Raw genomic sequence first — 14,019 nt, 5'->3', positions numbered from 1 at the left:
CTTCACCTGTTTTATACTGCATAACAGTAATAGGTTGGATATCCCCTTTAATATTTGTATAATAAATCTAGGAGAGCTTGAATTTGCATACTACTACCCTTTCAGCAGCACAATGTTTAATACATACACACCAGGTCTGCAGAACCATGTACAGTATATTCTGTAATGTTCTCCAGCTCAGAACCACCAGTATTGTAGGTTGTTTGCTTACTACTGTTTCAGCACTGGACAGCTCCTTACAATACAGGGACAAATGTCATAACCATATGCACATCAAATGTGTCTTTACTTATTCTACCACGTTATATTAAATTGGCAGAGGAAAACATTTTTAGACAGCTCCAGGTTCTGCTCAAATTGTGTAAAATATCATGTAATAGGCCAACCGTTATGTATATAATATTTCTTTTCTTGTAAGCAATTTTTTCCCAGACTGCATTTTTCTCTAGCTGTCTACAGTAATGTGCTGCTGGTAGATAAGAAAAACGTATTTTCGCTGTTTCCTATTTTGTAGGGATTGGTCAAACAGTGAAGCTTTAAACCCTTGAATAGTGAAGCCCTTGTTGCCGTCTACTACCTAGGCTGGAAGCTAAAACTCTCCATTTCAATTTCCAGCTCTCACAAAAGAAAAAATCTGCTGCTGTTTTAAACAGCATGATCCAAAATTTTTGCATAGTTTCTGAAGTCTAAAAAATCCTAAAACACATGTACAGCTGCAGAGTAAAAGGGGCAAGACACTGCGCCTAGTAGCAGACATGTCTCTCATTCATTTGTTTTAATCTTTTACCTTTTGTTGTAGGAGTCACCAGTTTTAACATAATAAAAATATTCATTTTTTCTTTGTTTATTGCTAATTGAATGATGATGTACAGTATTAGATTTCTCAACAGTCACATACAGGGTTTAAAGGATTTTAAAATCTGAACGTTGTTGCTGTCATTGACTAGACTGAGAGAAATGTGAGACTGCAAGCCAGACAGACACAAATATAGAGCCATTAACATCATTGCTTTCATTCTTGTACTAAAAAAATACCCAGACAGCTCATGGTGACCTAGAGCAAGGGCATAACTAGAGGGGATCAGCCCCTGCGTTCCCAGGGACCTACTATCACTTCTTATGGGTGTGAAGATCATGATGGCCACACTTGTTTTATGACTTTTGTGAGATGCCCCCAAGGCTGTGAAGGGCACAAAGTTTTGCTGGGGAGCCCCATGCATTTTAGTTATGTCACTGCCTGGAAGCTATGAAGGGCTAAGAGACCAAAAAGCCCTCTATCAAAAAGCAAAGCTGAATGTTATTTTTCTTCTTAAAACAGAAGTTGTGTGTGATTATTCGGCTGTCAGTGAGCAACTTTGGTTTCCTATGATGCATCACATGAATATGTAAATAATCTCTTTTTGACCCTGAAAATAAGGCTGCCCATCCACAACTGCTGTAGCTAATCTCATTTCACAGAACCACACCAGTCCAACATAACCACAGCCTGTTTGGTTCTCATCAGTGCATAGTATGGATTGTTATGGCTCAATTGGGTAGGGCTTCAAGGGAAACTCAAGTTGCTCATTTGAAGCTGAATTATCGCAAATACCTTCTGTTTTAAGAAGGCATTGCTTTTTGATAGTGAACTTTTTGATCTCTTTTAGCTCTTTATATCTTACAGGTGATTCTGGGTCACCATGAGCTTTCTGGATATTCCTTAGTACTGATCCAAGCCCTATCCCCTAGAGCTATATCAATCCATACCATGCACTGATTAGGACCAAAGAGTCTGAAACAGGCTGTATGCATGTTGGATTGATGTGGCTCTATAAAATAGGGATGCTTAAACGGATTCCATTTCTGATCGGAAATTGCATTTCCGCATCGGGATGCAGAAATCGGTAATACAAGTGCGGTAGGCGGATTTTTGCAAATTTTCTCAAACTATAAGGTCTTTTTGAAACCCATCCCACAGTGTGATGTCATGGCCATGACCGTTTCCTGACTGTGAACCTTGTTTCATTATGGGACAAAAACTTATTTTATAGCTTCCAGGCAAGCATTATTTTACTCTGTTTATATATGCTTATTTAAAAAAACAACCACCTCAACTGTAAGTGAGCAGCTTTGGTTTTCCATGGTGCATCACTCCTGAATATGCATAACATCTTTTTCTGCCCCTGAAAGCAAGGCTGCACATCCAGAACTGCTGGTCTATAGTGAGCCTAGAACTTATACATTATACAGTAGGGATGGTCGGAAATGCCAATTTCTGATTCCGCGGAAAATCTGCATTCTGCCATTGCCGATTACCGATACCGCTACTGATTTCCGCATTCCGATGGGGATTTCTGCCGGAAATCACGAAAATTTCCACCTATTTTAACATCGATTTTCTCAAAAACTATAAGGTCTTTTTGAAAAAAAAATGTCCATCTTGTTCAGTCTTCTGTTTAATAAACCCTGAAAATTTGGTGCGTCTAGGACCTATGGGGGCTTTGCTATTAACTGCTGCAATAGTCCCTGGCGTTATAAACACCTTAGGAAACTAAAAAAAAAAAAACAAAAGGAAAGAAAAACAAAGGCAATATGCATAGGAAAAAAATCACTATATTGTCTGATTTTATTTATTGTGATTTTTGTTTTTAAGCTCAAAGTATGGAGGTGACAAAAGAACAAAAGTAGACCATATTTTCCATCGGACTGCAGTTGTCTTCTATATATATAATAGAAAAAGATGGACCACAAACCCTTTAGTATAAGTACTATAGTGGTGTCAGATTTTCTGTTGTTACTTTGGAAATCATGTTGGAAGTAGTGCATTTAAAGAGCATTGGGGGTTAAGTAAGAGCCAGAGCTTTGCAACTCCAGTCATAGACTAGTACTGTGACTGACCGTATGCTTCAGACTAAAAACTCTACCCCATTGTTTGCCAGAAGAGATGCTAGGTTAATCTTTTGGCTCAACACCCAGTTTTACTCATCCAATATATGAATTGGGAACACAAAAAAAAACAGTGGCCATGTAACTAGATAAATAGTTAGTCAGTATAGATAGGTTGCTGCTCTACAGCAATAGATGAGGGAGCTATTATGGTACACTATTTTGCCAAGAGTACTGCCTTTGCACACACATGAACTTTGACACCATATTCTTAATCCATAAGCTTTAATATGGAGTTGACCCACCATTTGCAGCAATAACAGCTTCAGTCAAGTTCTTCCACACCAAACTCGCTCATCCATATTTTCCAGACCTTGCTTTGTGCACTTGTGCATAGTAGTAATGGGACCAAATGGGACAATACCCAAACTTTTGAAGTTGGGGGTATGGTATTGTCCTAAATCTCTTGATATCCTGAAACATTCAGAGTTACTTTCACTGGATCTAAGTGGTGATGCTAAACCACTAAAAAAAGACCCCACACCATAATCATCCCTCTACCAAACTTTATATTTGGCACGTATCCTTTCCTGACATCTGCCAAACTGTGCTCATTTATCAGATTGCCAGATAGAGAAGCATGATTTGCCACTTGAGCAAACACACCTCCACTTCTGTAGAACCCAGTAGTGGTGTGCTTTACACCACTGCTACCAGCAGGGCCGGCCTGCCCATGAGGCGGGGTGAAACTTTTGCCTCAGGTGGCACTTCTGGGGGACGGCACCCGCCCTGTGGGTGTGGGGGGGCTGCCCGAGCTGGAGGGGATAGCGAGCAGGAAGGGAGTATTGGGCCTAGCGGCGGGGAGGGGGGTCGGACCCCCCCTCCCTCGCCTGGGTCCCCCGTCCTCCTCTCCCCTCCAGCTTTAAAGAGTTATGTCGCTGGCTGCATTGTAAGAGGCATCGGGCGGGGATCACTCACCTCTTCCTCGTTCCAGCGTGCGCTCCACTGACGTCACTTCCTGCTACGCCGCATTTCTTTCTTTCGGCGATATCTTTCAAGATTGCCTCAGGCGGCAAAAAGTCTAGGGCCGAGCCTGGCTACCAGTGTTTTGCATTACAGTTGGTGATGTAAAGCTTGGATGCTGCAGCTTGGCAATAGACCCCATTCCATGAAGTTCTCTGTACACTATTCTTGAAGGGAACCTGAAGCGAGTAAAATTATTTAAAATAAACACATGGCATAGCTGCAAATGAATATTATGTACTTACCTCACCGTCAGTTCCTCTCAGAAGCTTACCATTTTCTTCTTACAGTGTTCCCTTCCAGTTCTGACAATATTTTGCCAGAACTGAAATATTCCAGTTGCTGTCAGTTCTATATCAGCAGCTGTCAGTCACAACTGAATGTGCAAGGTAATGTCCATGTTTCCCTATGGCACAAGTGGGCGATATTACAGTTTAACAGTGTGCTGACCAGGAAGCTGTTATGGGGTAATGGCCATTTTCAAAATGGAGGACCGAGAATTCCATTAATCACAGTGGACAAATGGGACGCAGGAGAGGAGTAGACTACATGAGAGGTAAGTATTACAAGTGTACGTTTATTTTGACTTTTAATGTTCAGTTCAGGTTCTCTTTAAGCTAATACAAAGTCCATACAATGGTTGGAGGTCATTAGCTATAGACTGCAGAAAGTTGGGACTTTTGTGCACCTCCCTATACGCCAACTCAACTCAGGAATTTTGCATGGCCTGACACTTTGTGAGTTGTCGTTTTTCCTAATTGCTTCCACTTGTTATAATACCAGTAAAATTTGATGCTGGAACATTTAGTAGTGAGAAAATTTCACAAATTGACTTATTGCACCCATGGCAACCTATCGCAGTACCATATTCACTGAGCTTCTATGAAGGACCCATTTTTACACAAATGTCTGTAGAAATAACATGCATGCTTAGGTGATTGATTGATATTATACACATCTAGCCATGAAAGTGAATGCAACCTCCTTATTTAGAAGAGCATTTTGATACTTTTGGCAATGTAGTACATTAGTATATTGTATATGTATGTATGTATGTATATGGCGCATGCAGCTTCTGGACACATCGGGCACTGCCTCAGACTTCAATTGAAACTATCGGCAAGCTGGCAGCAAAAGGGAAATTTGAGCGGCAGGCGACGCCTGATAATTTTTTTCTTTTGTGAGTTTTTGTTCACCAGGCAACCAACAATAATTATCAGTCTTTGCTTGATTTGTTCTCTGTGGGGAGGTTTGGTGCTTAACATTTTTTGGTGTTTTTTTTTAATCTTTTCACTTCCAGAGGGAGTCTTAGGGCGTTAGGCACTTCCAGGGGGAGTCTTAGGGTTAGGCACCACGGGGGGGGGGGGGGGGGGGGGGCAGGGGTCTAAGGGTTAGGCAAAGGTAGTGGAGGTATCTAAGGGTGGGAGTAAGGTTAGATTTCTCTATAGTAAATTATCGGTAACAATTACTAATATTTTACTACAAAAATTAACACTTTAAAAAGTAGAGTATCAGTAAATTTACTGATATTCTACTATGGGCACTTTTCCTGCACCCGATTTTCCAAGGTTCCTAAAATTCACGTAAGCAAATAAAGCTATATTGATGCATGAAAGACCTTTGGGGTATAAACACAATAAAAACAAAAAACGCAAACCCTATTTTCCCTTTCCTATTTAAAAATAAACTGTATATACAGAACAGTACACAGCCCACACGGTTAGCATACTCCACAGTTTTTGTTTACATTTACTTATATGCTCTAGTTTTCAAAATAACATTGATAAACCTATGACAAGCTTTTAAACCAACTTCCACATGACTTGTGAAACTATTATAAATACTTCATAACATACAGTGACAGCTTAATACTGCCATATTTTGTTTCGACCTACTTTGCTATGTGAGAAATAAATCAGCAGCCTGTCAGTGTTGTCTGCTGTAAACTGCAGATGAGGTCTTAGTTCTTCTGAATCCTAGACATGGAGCTTTGTCAGATTGCATCTGCATTATTTTTACAGCTCTGATGTGTATACAGGACTGCGGCATAATAAAATAGCAGCATGTTTTATAAGACCAGTATTTTTTAAGGTACTCTTGGCTTTTGAAATGTCACTAAACCTGGAAATATTGCCAACCACTACAGCCAGCTAGCGCTAGTAACTAGCATCTGAATAATGAGAAGATGGATTGTCACTTAATAGCTATCCTAACATTACTGCTTGTCTTAGAACGCAAAACAAAGTGTGTTAGCCTATTTATAAAAGGCTTGGATTTTTTTTCCTGCTGCAGTGTTCAACATCACTGCAATGTGCTCCCCTGCTGGCTCCCCACACGTTCAAATGGGTCACATGAATTAGAACATTTCCTTTCACCTGACTGACCAATTTCCACTTTAATTGAATACGCAGCATTTCCCCCATGCATGATGGAAAGGGAAATGCTGCTTATTCAGATACCAGCATGCCATCTGAATCACTTGCCAGTGCAATTTTGGATGCTATGCTGTAGTTTTCTGTAGCACGCATCCAAAACCCTATGGCTGTGCATGGCACGGCTATGGCGATTAGGCTGTGGCTTTGCTGCAGCATGGGTACTGCGTCCGATTCGGAAGCGGGCACAGCACTGAGTGGAAATGGGGCATCACTGAAATAAATTGCTGTGACTGGCAGTCTAGGGTTGGCGGAGGATAAGCATTTTGTGTGAAGGGTCAGGTTCCTGAAGAGGCCACAAATGCCCAGGCCTTGGGCACCTGCTGCCCTAGGGGGTGGCTGGGCATGGAAGAGGGCTTGGTGCAGATGTGTAGTAGCATTTGGAAAGAGGTGAGCTTTTGTTTAAGGAAGGTATACAAGTCCGCAAGAGGATGCTATATGTGGGTGTCAAACAAAGCAGGGCGGACAAGCACCATCAATGATAATGTAATAAAAAGGCTGAACAGGTAAAACAGTAATCTCTGAGATGTGTGCAGAAAGGCCAAACAATGTTGCAAATAACTACTAAAAGAAAAAGAATTGGCCCTGCAAAAACCGCACCACAAAATGTTGAAATACAAAACAGCCTTTATTAAACCATATCAATGATAAAACCAATTAAAAGGACTATTGCACAATGTGATAATGCCCTCAAAATACACTATGAGTACTGCTGCAAACATGAATGAACACATGCTAAAACATGATAATATAGCTGAATAAATCGGTAGCAACCAGGTAAAGTGATGAAAGAGTGAAGGATATGCTGAACATGTGGTAGTGGAGTGGCCCCAGAAAAAGAAGAGGCACACGGTCACTCACAAAACATGACTGTGAATAAAAGTGTGGACAGCATGAGAAGCCCAGTGTAAAGACCACAAATTAGTGGAGGTAGTGGCAGCGTGGGCCGCCCAGTGTGAAGGACAAAAGTAGTGCACACCGGAGTGTGGACAGATCTGGAAACCAAGTGAAATAGTGAGGAAGATGGGTGAAGGAGGCGCTTACCGAGATGGAGCTGAGCAGCGGAGCGGGACGTGTGGGGAGCCAGCAGGGGAGCACATTGCAAGTGATGTTGAACACTGCAGCAGGAAAAAAAATCCAAGCCTTTTATAAATAGGCTAACACACTTTGTTTTGCGTTCTAAGACTAGCAGTAATGTTAGGATAGCTATTAAGTGACAATCCATCTTCTCATGCTGTCCACACTTTTATTCACAGTCATGTTTTGTGAGTGACCGTGTGCCTCTTCTTTTTCTGGGGCCACACCACTACCACATGTTCAGCATATCCTTCACTCTTTCATCACTTTACCTGGTTGCTACCGATTTATTCAGCTATATTATCATGTTTTAGCATGTGTTCATTCATGTTTGCAGCAGTACTCATAGTGTATTTTGAGGGCATTATCACATTGTGCAATAGTCCTTTTAATTGGTTTTATCATTGATATGGTTTAATAAAGGCTGTTTTGTATTTCAACATTTTGTGGTGCGGTGTTTTGCAGGGCCAATTCTTTTCTTTTAGTAGTTATTTGCTATATGTGGGTGTGACACATTAACAGTCTGCAGCTGAAATGGGAGGAGCACTGCTGCACATGCAAGCGCCACAAGAGAAATAACTTAGGCATGTAAAAAGTATAAATACAGCTTTGCATGTATGAGAGGAGGTTATAATTACTGCACTGTGGTCCTATAGTTTTACATAGTTATTCTTGCTAAAAGATGCAATGTTTTCCTCTTGATAACTAGGAGGATTCCATTTTTTGTGTTTAAAATGCAAACTGAGAGTTGGCATGGCTATCGCCCTCTACAAAAAAAAAAAAAAAAAAAGAATAAGCGATTACACTATTCTTTTTTCATAGATCCCAATCACATTTTTGTACTTGACACCACAGTACTTTCTGCCACTGAAGTCATTGCGCGACAGCATTGCTGTTTTAGCCACTTATTAAAGCTCTTGATCCTTGATTTATAAAGGTTTGTAAGCAGTGAAAAGCCTGTGTAATCCAGAAATCTGGACTGGGTTGAGTTAAAGTACCTGTTTATCTGGATCACATAAGATCCTACAGAGCAGTGTTCCCCAACCCTGTCCTCAAGGCCCACCAACAGTGCATGTTTTGTGGAAATCTACAGAGTTAATCAGCTCTGCTGAGACACTAATTACCTCACCTGTGAATATTTGTGGTTTTCTGCAAAACATGTACTGTTGGTGGTCCTTGAGGATAGGGTTGAGGAGCTCTGCTACAGAGGACTGCTAAAAGGTTAGTGAATTTAGCAGTCATACAATTAACGAAGGGTCAGGGCAGAACTGAACATTACATTGGAACATAGGTAGACTTTAACTGTGACAGGTTGCATCCAAGTGATGGAGCTAAACTATCAAAATTAGTTTACTTTGCTTTAATAATTGTGCCCCCTCGCAGCCTATTCTCAAAAACATTAGCAATGAGCCATACAAGTATTAGGGGTAACTGGCATTTATATCAATATACCCTAAACAGGTGATCCTTCAAGTATAGCAGAATAAGACTATTCCTATATACTGTCAAATGATTGCTATTAATGAGTAAAGCCTCATCTACACGGTACCATTTTCCATCAGATAGATGGATCTATTAGATAGATCTAATAAGAAATTGCATCGTGTGTAGACGTCCAAATTGTTTCAGATCAATTTTGCCTTGATAAGTACCCAAAATCTATTGCAAAATCTAATGCAATCTGATTGGACCGGTTAGAAATTACCTGATAGATCCGTCTAATAGATCAAATCTGATGGAAAATTGTACCATGTAGATGAGGCTTAAGAGAAGGCTATCACCCCTTTAATGCCTTTAACATTTGCCACCATATCGATGAAGAGGCTGTACTGTAAGGTGTGTATTGGAACTTGCTAGGTATATTCCTGAAAAAAAAATACAGGATAGGAAGAGATCGTGGCTACTTTCACACTCATGCAGTGTGATTTTCCCACAGCGGCAGAGCCAGCCACAGGAGAACTGCACCAAAGCGTCTTTCACATTACCTTGCGACAGACAGTGCCATAAGGGTACTGTTTAAAGACCCGCCCCATACTGCTAGCCAGGAAGTACATCACCAGGATTCCCATTGGTCCGCATTTGCACTCCGCATGGCACTGTGTTTTGTTGTTCAAACGTACTGCATCACCATAGACGTGCAGTTCTGCATAATCTGCTTGGTAGGCATGGATCATGCAATGACACAAAGATGACTTTGCAAGTTGCAACAGGAATGCTGCAAATTAACTATTTCTGCCACGTCGCATTGCAGAAGTATAACCGTCTCCATAGACTTTAATTGACTTGGCATCCTCTGGCGGTAAAAATGCTTACCACAATGCCATAGTGTAAAAGGGCACTGAAGGAAATTAGTCATGCATTTGTAGTAATACAATTATGGGCTGCACTGGTAGTGCAGTTTCCGTAGTATATTTGGGTAGTCCTTTGCTTAACAGAAAAATGTCCTTCTACAAGTGTGTACAATACATGCTACTGAAATTGCTGACTGATCTTATAACAATTTCCACTATGATCTGCCATTAACGTTGTGAGGGTTGCATACTTGTGTCACTTAATACGTAGTTGATTTTGTTTGTGGCCTTTGCTTTCAGAAGCAATACGAGATATAGTTTGGTGTGAGAGAGCAATGGATCTGCTGCAGTACCTTTCAGACGACAACTGCAGGATGTAAAACAATGACCCGTATCATGTGGTATTGGAATTTTGCCTAGCTAGGTGGTGGTGGTAATGCTGATCAAGTAACAAGCAGACAGAGTGCTTCCTATTTTTCCATAAGCTAACATACAGCACATTCTGTATTCCATTGTAAAGGTCTGGAAAATCTCAATGCATATTCAGTTCAATGAATTGTAGAGAATTTTTACATTTTGCATTTGATAAACAATCCAATGTCCATTCATTTGAATGATCTAAGACGTCTTTTTAATCATGGATTTTGAAAATTACATTTCTTTAACCAAATTCCTTTCCTGTTGCCATTTTACTGTGCAGAAGTGTATATTATTCATGGTATATAAACAGCCTACTTACAAATACTTCCATTGATCTTTATAGGGCAGGATCCATGAAATGGCCTTGAGGCTTGTTAAATAGCACAGATTCTTGGAATCTGTCATTCATTGCTGCTTTAATTCCCAGTATAGATTGGTGTAAAACGTTCAGTGGGCACAAGTAGGATTCTTGCTTTAATTCATCAGAAGGAAATCTATAGAAAGCAAAAGTTACATTTCATCTGAAAAGTGTTTTCTATGTGATTTCCCTTTCTGACCAGTTTAAAATGTAAGCATTCACAAAGAGTGATTTAAGCTTCATCTGCTTCTGCCCTGTATTTGTGTCTAGAAATAAGAAAAAGTGTCTGATTGTAGGATGTTTCCCCATAACTACCATTCAGACATTATGTGATAAAAGAAATATAGGGCCTACTGTTGTTGACATCATCCTTATCCTCAAAAAAATAGATATATAAGGAGCACTAACCATAATGATGATTCATGGACTTCAACCAACTTACGACCCCTTAATCTATAGCTGCGCTGTCCTGGGGACAGCCATGACACTCAGCTGTCCCCTAGACAGGGTCAGAGAGCGATTGGCTCTTATAGGCTGAGTCCTATGTGATTGACTGGCGGGGGGAAAGGAGGGAGGGGATTTATAAAAATAATAAAATAATGAAATGTATATATAAAAAAAAGATGAGACTAAAATAAACAAAGTCCTGCAGCAGTGATCAGAGCCCACCAGCAGAAAAGGGGGAGGGGGGATCATTTGTGAAGAAGCTGTGGTCCTCAAGAGGTTAATACTTAGACACTCTTGGAAGAACTGTGTGGAGAACTGTCTTGTAATGATCTGTAGTGATCATTAAAGCTAGAACAGCACATTGTGTCCTATGGGTGAGGGAGGGTGAAAATATTGCAATGAGCACAATATTAGCAGCTGTCCAAGTATTTTCCAACTCAGCACATTGCTGAGGAGGGAGGAGATGCAGGACACATGTGCTCACAATATATTGTCACCCAAAAAGTTCAGTGAGTTGTATTCATTGATGAAAATTTGTATACATCGCTTTGACTAGGAGCTTTAAGGATACCCAAGGTGAGAGGTATATGGAAGCTGCCATATTTATTTGCTTTTAAACAATACCAGTTGCCTGGTAGTCCTATTGATCCTCTGGCATAAGTAGTGTCTGAGTCAAAACCCTGGAACAAGCATATGGCTAATCCAGTAAAAGCTGAGTCAGAGTGCCTGATCTGCTCATGCTTGTTCAGGGTTTATGGGTAAAAGTATTAGAGAGACAGGGTCAGGAGGACTGCCAGGCAACTAGTATTGTTTAAAAGAAATAAATATGGCAGCCTCCAAATACCTCTCACCTAGGCTATCCTTTATAGAGGAACTGCAACCAAGGATTGAACTTCATCTAAGATGATACCCTTTCCCATGAGAAATCTTTACATTTTCTTGAAAAGATCTTGAGGGGGGGGGGTCTGTATGGCTCATATTATGGTGAAACCCCTCCCACAGTGTGTGGCTCACTATGGATCAAGTGAAATGGCACTAAAGTCTCATTACAAGTAGTGGTTGAAAAGGGTAATAAGTAAGCCTTCTTGCCATTGCCTAAGAAATCATTTAAAAATAAAAAGGTCTAAGCCAGCAGTTCTGTAGTGTATGCCATCCACTGCTTGCACTGTTTCTCTTGCTCCTGTACATCCTATCCCAGATTCCCTTGTTGGAATACCATGACCCATGGGAAATGTACAAACGCAACCCACTGTGTCAAATCAGGTTTAATGAATAGTCACATGGAAGCTCAAGATGCACACCTGTATGTTGGTGAAACATGCCTTATTTGAAAATGACAATGCCTTATTTAGATTGTATCCTACTTGTCTATTTAAAGTACATATTATTAGAAAGCTATCGAGCTGCCATATTGATCCACTTCTAAAAAAATAAATATCCAGTACCCTGGATGTCATATGCATGCTCTAGCTATGATACTTTCGAAATCTCTCATCTAGACCAATTTGTACAGATTAGGATTTAAATTGGAAATCTTACCCCCCCCCCCCCTCCAAAAATACTTATAACATGGCCTTCAAATATTTAATAAATGATTATTTTTGTGTCCTTCATTAAAGTAAACCTGACTTCAAACACAGCTGTAGGAAAAACGAATCCGCTAAACACACACACACACACACACACACATACACACCAGTGTTTCAGTGTGTGCCAATGTTGCTTCTTAACAGTCAACTCTAAAATTTGTCCCTAAAATTACGGTGTTCCCTTACGTTATTAGTATTTTTGGGGTACGGTGCACAGCACTTACGTTAACTATAATTTCCAGTGGAAACCACTCCTGTCGGAAGTGCTGTTGACATCACTTCCAACTATGAAGCATGGTAGCACCTCTACAGAGCCAACGTGTATGGAGAAAGATCAGCTAGAAACCATGTATAGAGAAATGCATTCAGTTATTTAATAGTGTAGATAAACCACATTTATTGTGTTTTGTTTTTTTTGTGATTTACAATGTAGGCACACTCCAGTATAAAATTGCGAAGAGTGGGGTGTGGTTTGTGTTAGGAATAGATGGGGAGTGGTTAGTGTTATAGACTGTAGCATTACAGCCCAAAAAAAGTCACTATTTGCCTAGGTGCCAGGATTGCCAACTATACAAAAATCTGTGTACAAAACCATAAAATGGTCCCATGACCCCTGTGTGAGGAAACAAAATCCCTTCCTGTAGATTTGTGCATAGTTGAAGTAGGATGGAGGCACTGTAATGTGAGAACTGTAAAGGGAAATTTCAAGGATGCATGGGGTATAATGTAGACTAAATAAAGCCTGTTACAGTAAAATATTTTCATTAGCAAAATTTGTTCTTCTGTGTTGATGATTTTTCCAAGCGTGGGAGATGTTTTTCATGTTTTTGCCCATGAAAGCAGAAATAGTAGAGCAGGGAACCAGCCCTGTATCTGGCAAGGCATCCACATGACAATGCCTGGTATGGCCACACTGCTATGTGGCATTAGGGAAAGAGGTGTGGCTAAAAGCCCTACAACCAGGAAATGCAGTCTCCGGTTTAAGTGTGGTTTGTTAATCAGTCTGCCCTGGGGCTTGCATTAACACTAGCTCTCAATTGTTTCTATTAGTGGTGTTGTAGTATAACTGGCAGAAGTACAAAAGAAAATCTTTTAATTTTACTTGTGATTCCTGAGGAATGTTGCAGAGAATACCAGCAATGGAATGCTGTTTTTATGGCATATGATGCATTAAAATGTTTGTGTTGTGTTTTCAAATCGTTTCCCAACAGTTCAGCAATTTGAGAAAAAAAAATACAAAATAACCAAATCTAAATTACAGTTTGTGCTACACTGATCTTTATTCTCTGCTGTTACTATGGAAATGATCTTCTTAAGCATTGTCTTTCCCCCCCCCCCCCCTACAATATTAAGTGATTTGTGTAGTAAACGTTTTATTGTAATGCTGCGGAAAAAGCCGGAGCACCTTTCATTTGCATATGTCCTCTAAAAGGATTTTAATGATTATATTATGCAAATTCTGTTTAAGTTTCAATGTGTTGATATTACAAAATTGAACCTAATTGACAGCAGGATAA

At 40.2% G+C, this 14,019-nt stretch overlaps 1 protein-coding gene across 1 annotated transcript in view; it reads left to right on the top strand.

Moving 5' to 3' along the window:
• Window positions 1-14,019, top strand: part of LOC137562326 (dynein axonemal heavy chain 3-like) — a 1,996,682-nt gene that overhangs the window by 301,117 nt on the left and 1,681,546 nt on the right. The window lies entirely within an intron of this gene.

This window comes from Hyperolius riggenbachi, chromosome 3 (genome assembly GCF_040937935.1).
Source record: "Hyperolius riggenbachi isolate aHypRig1 chromosome 3, aHypRig1.pri, whole genome shotgun sequence".
Classification (NCBI taxonomy): domain Eukaryota; kingdom Metazoa; phylum Chordata; class Amphibia; order Anura; family Hyperoliidae; genus Hyperolius; species Hyperolius riggenbachi.
This window is presented reverse-complemented; position numbering and strand designations above follow the sequence as displayed.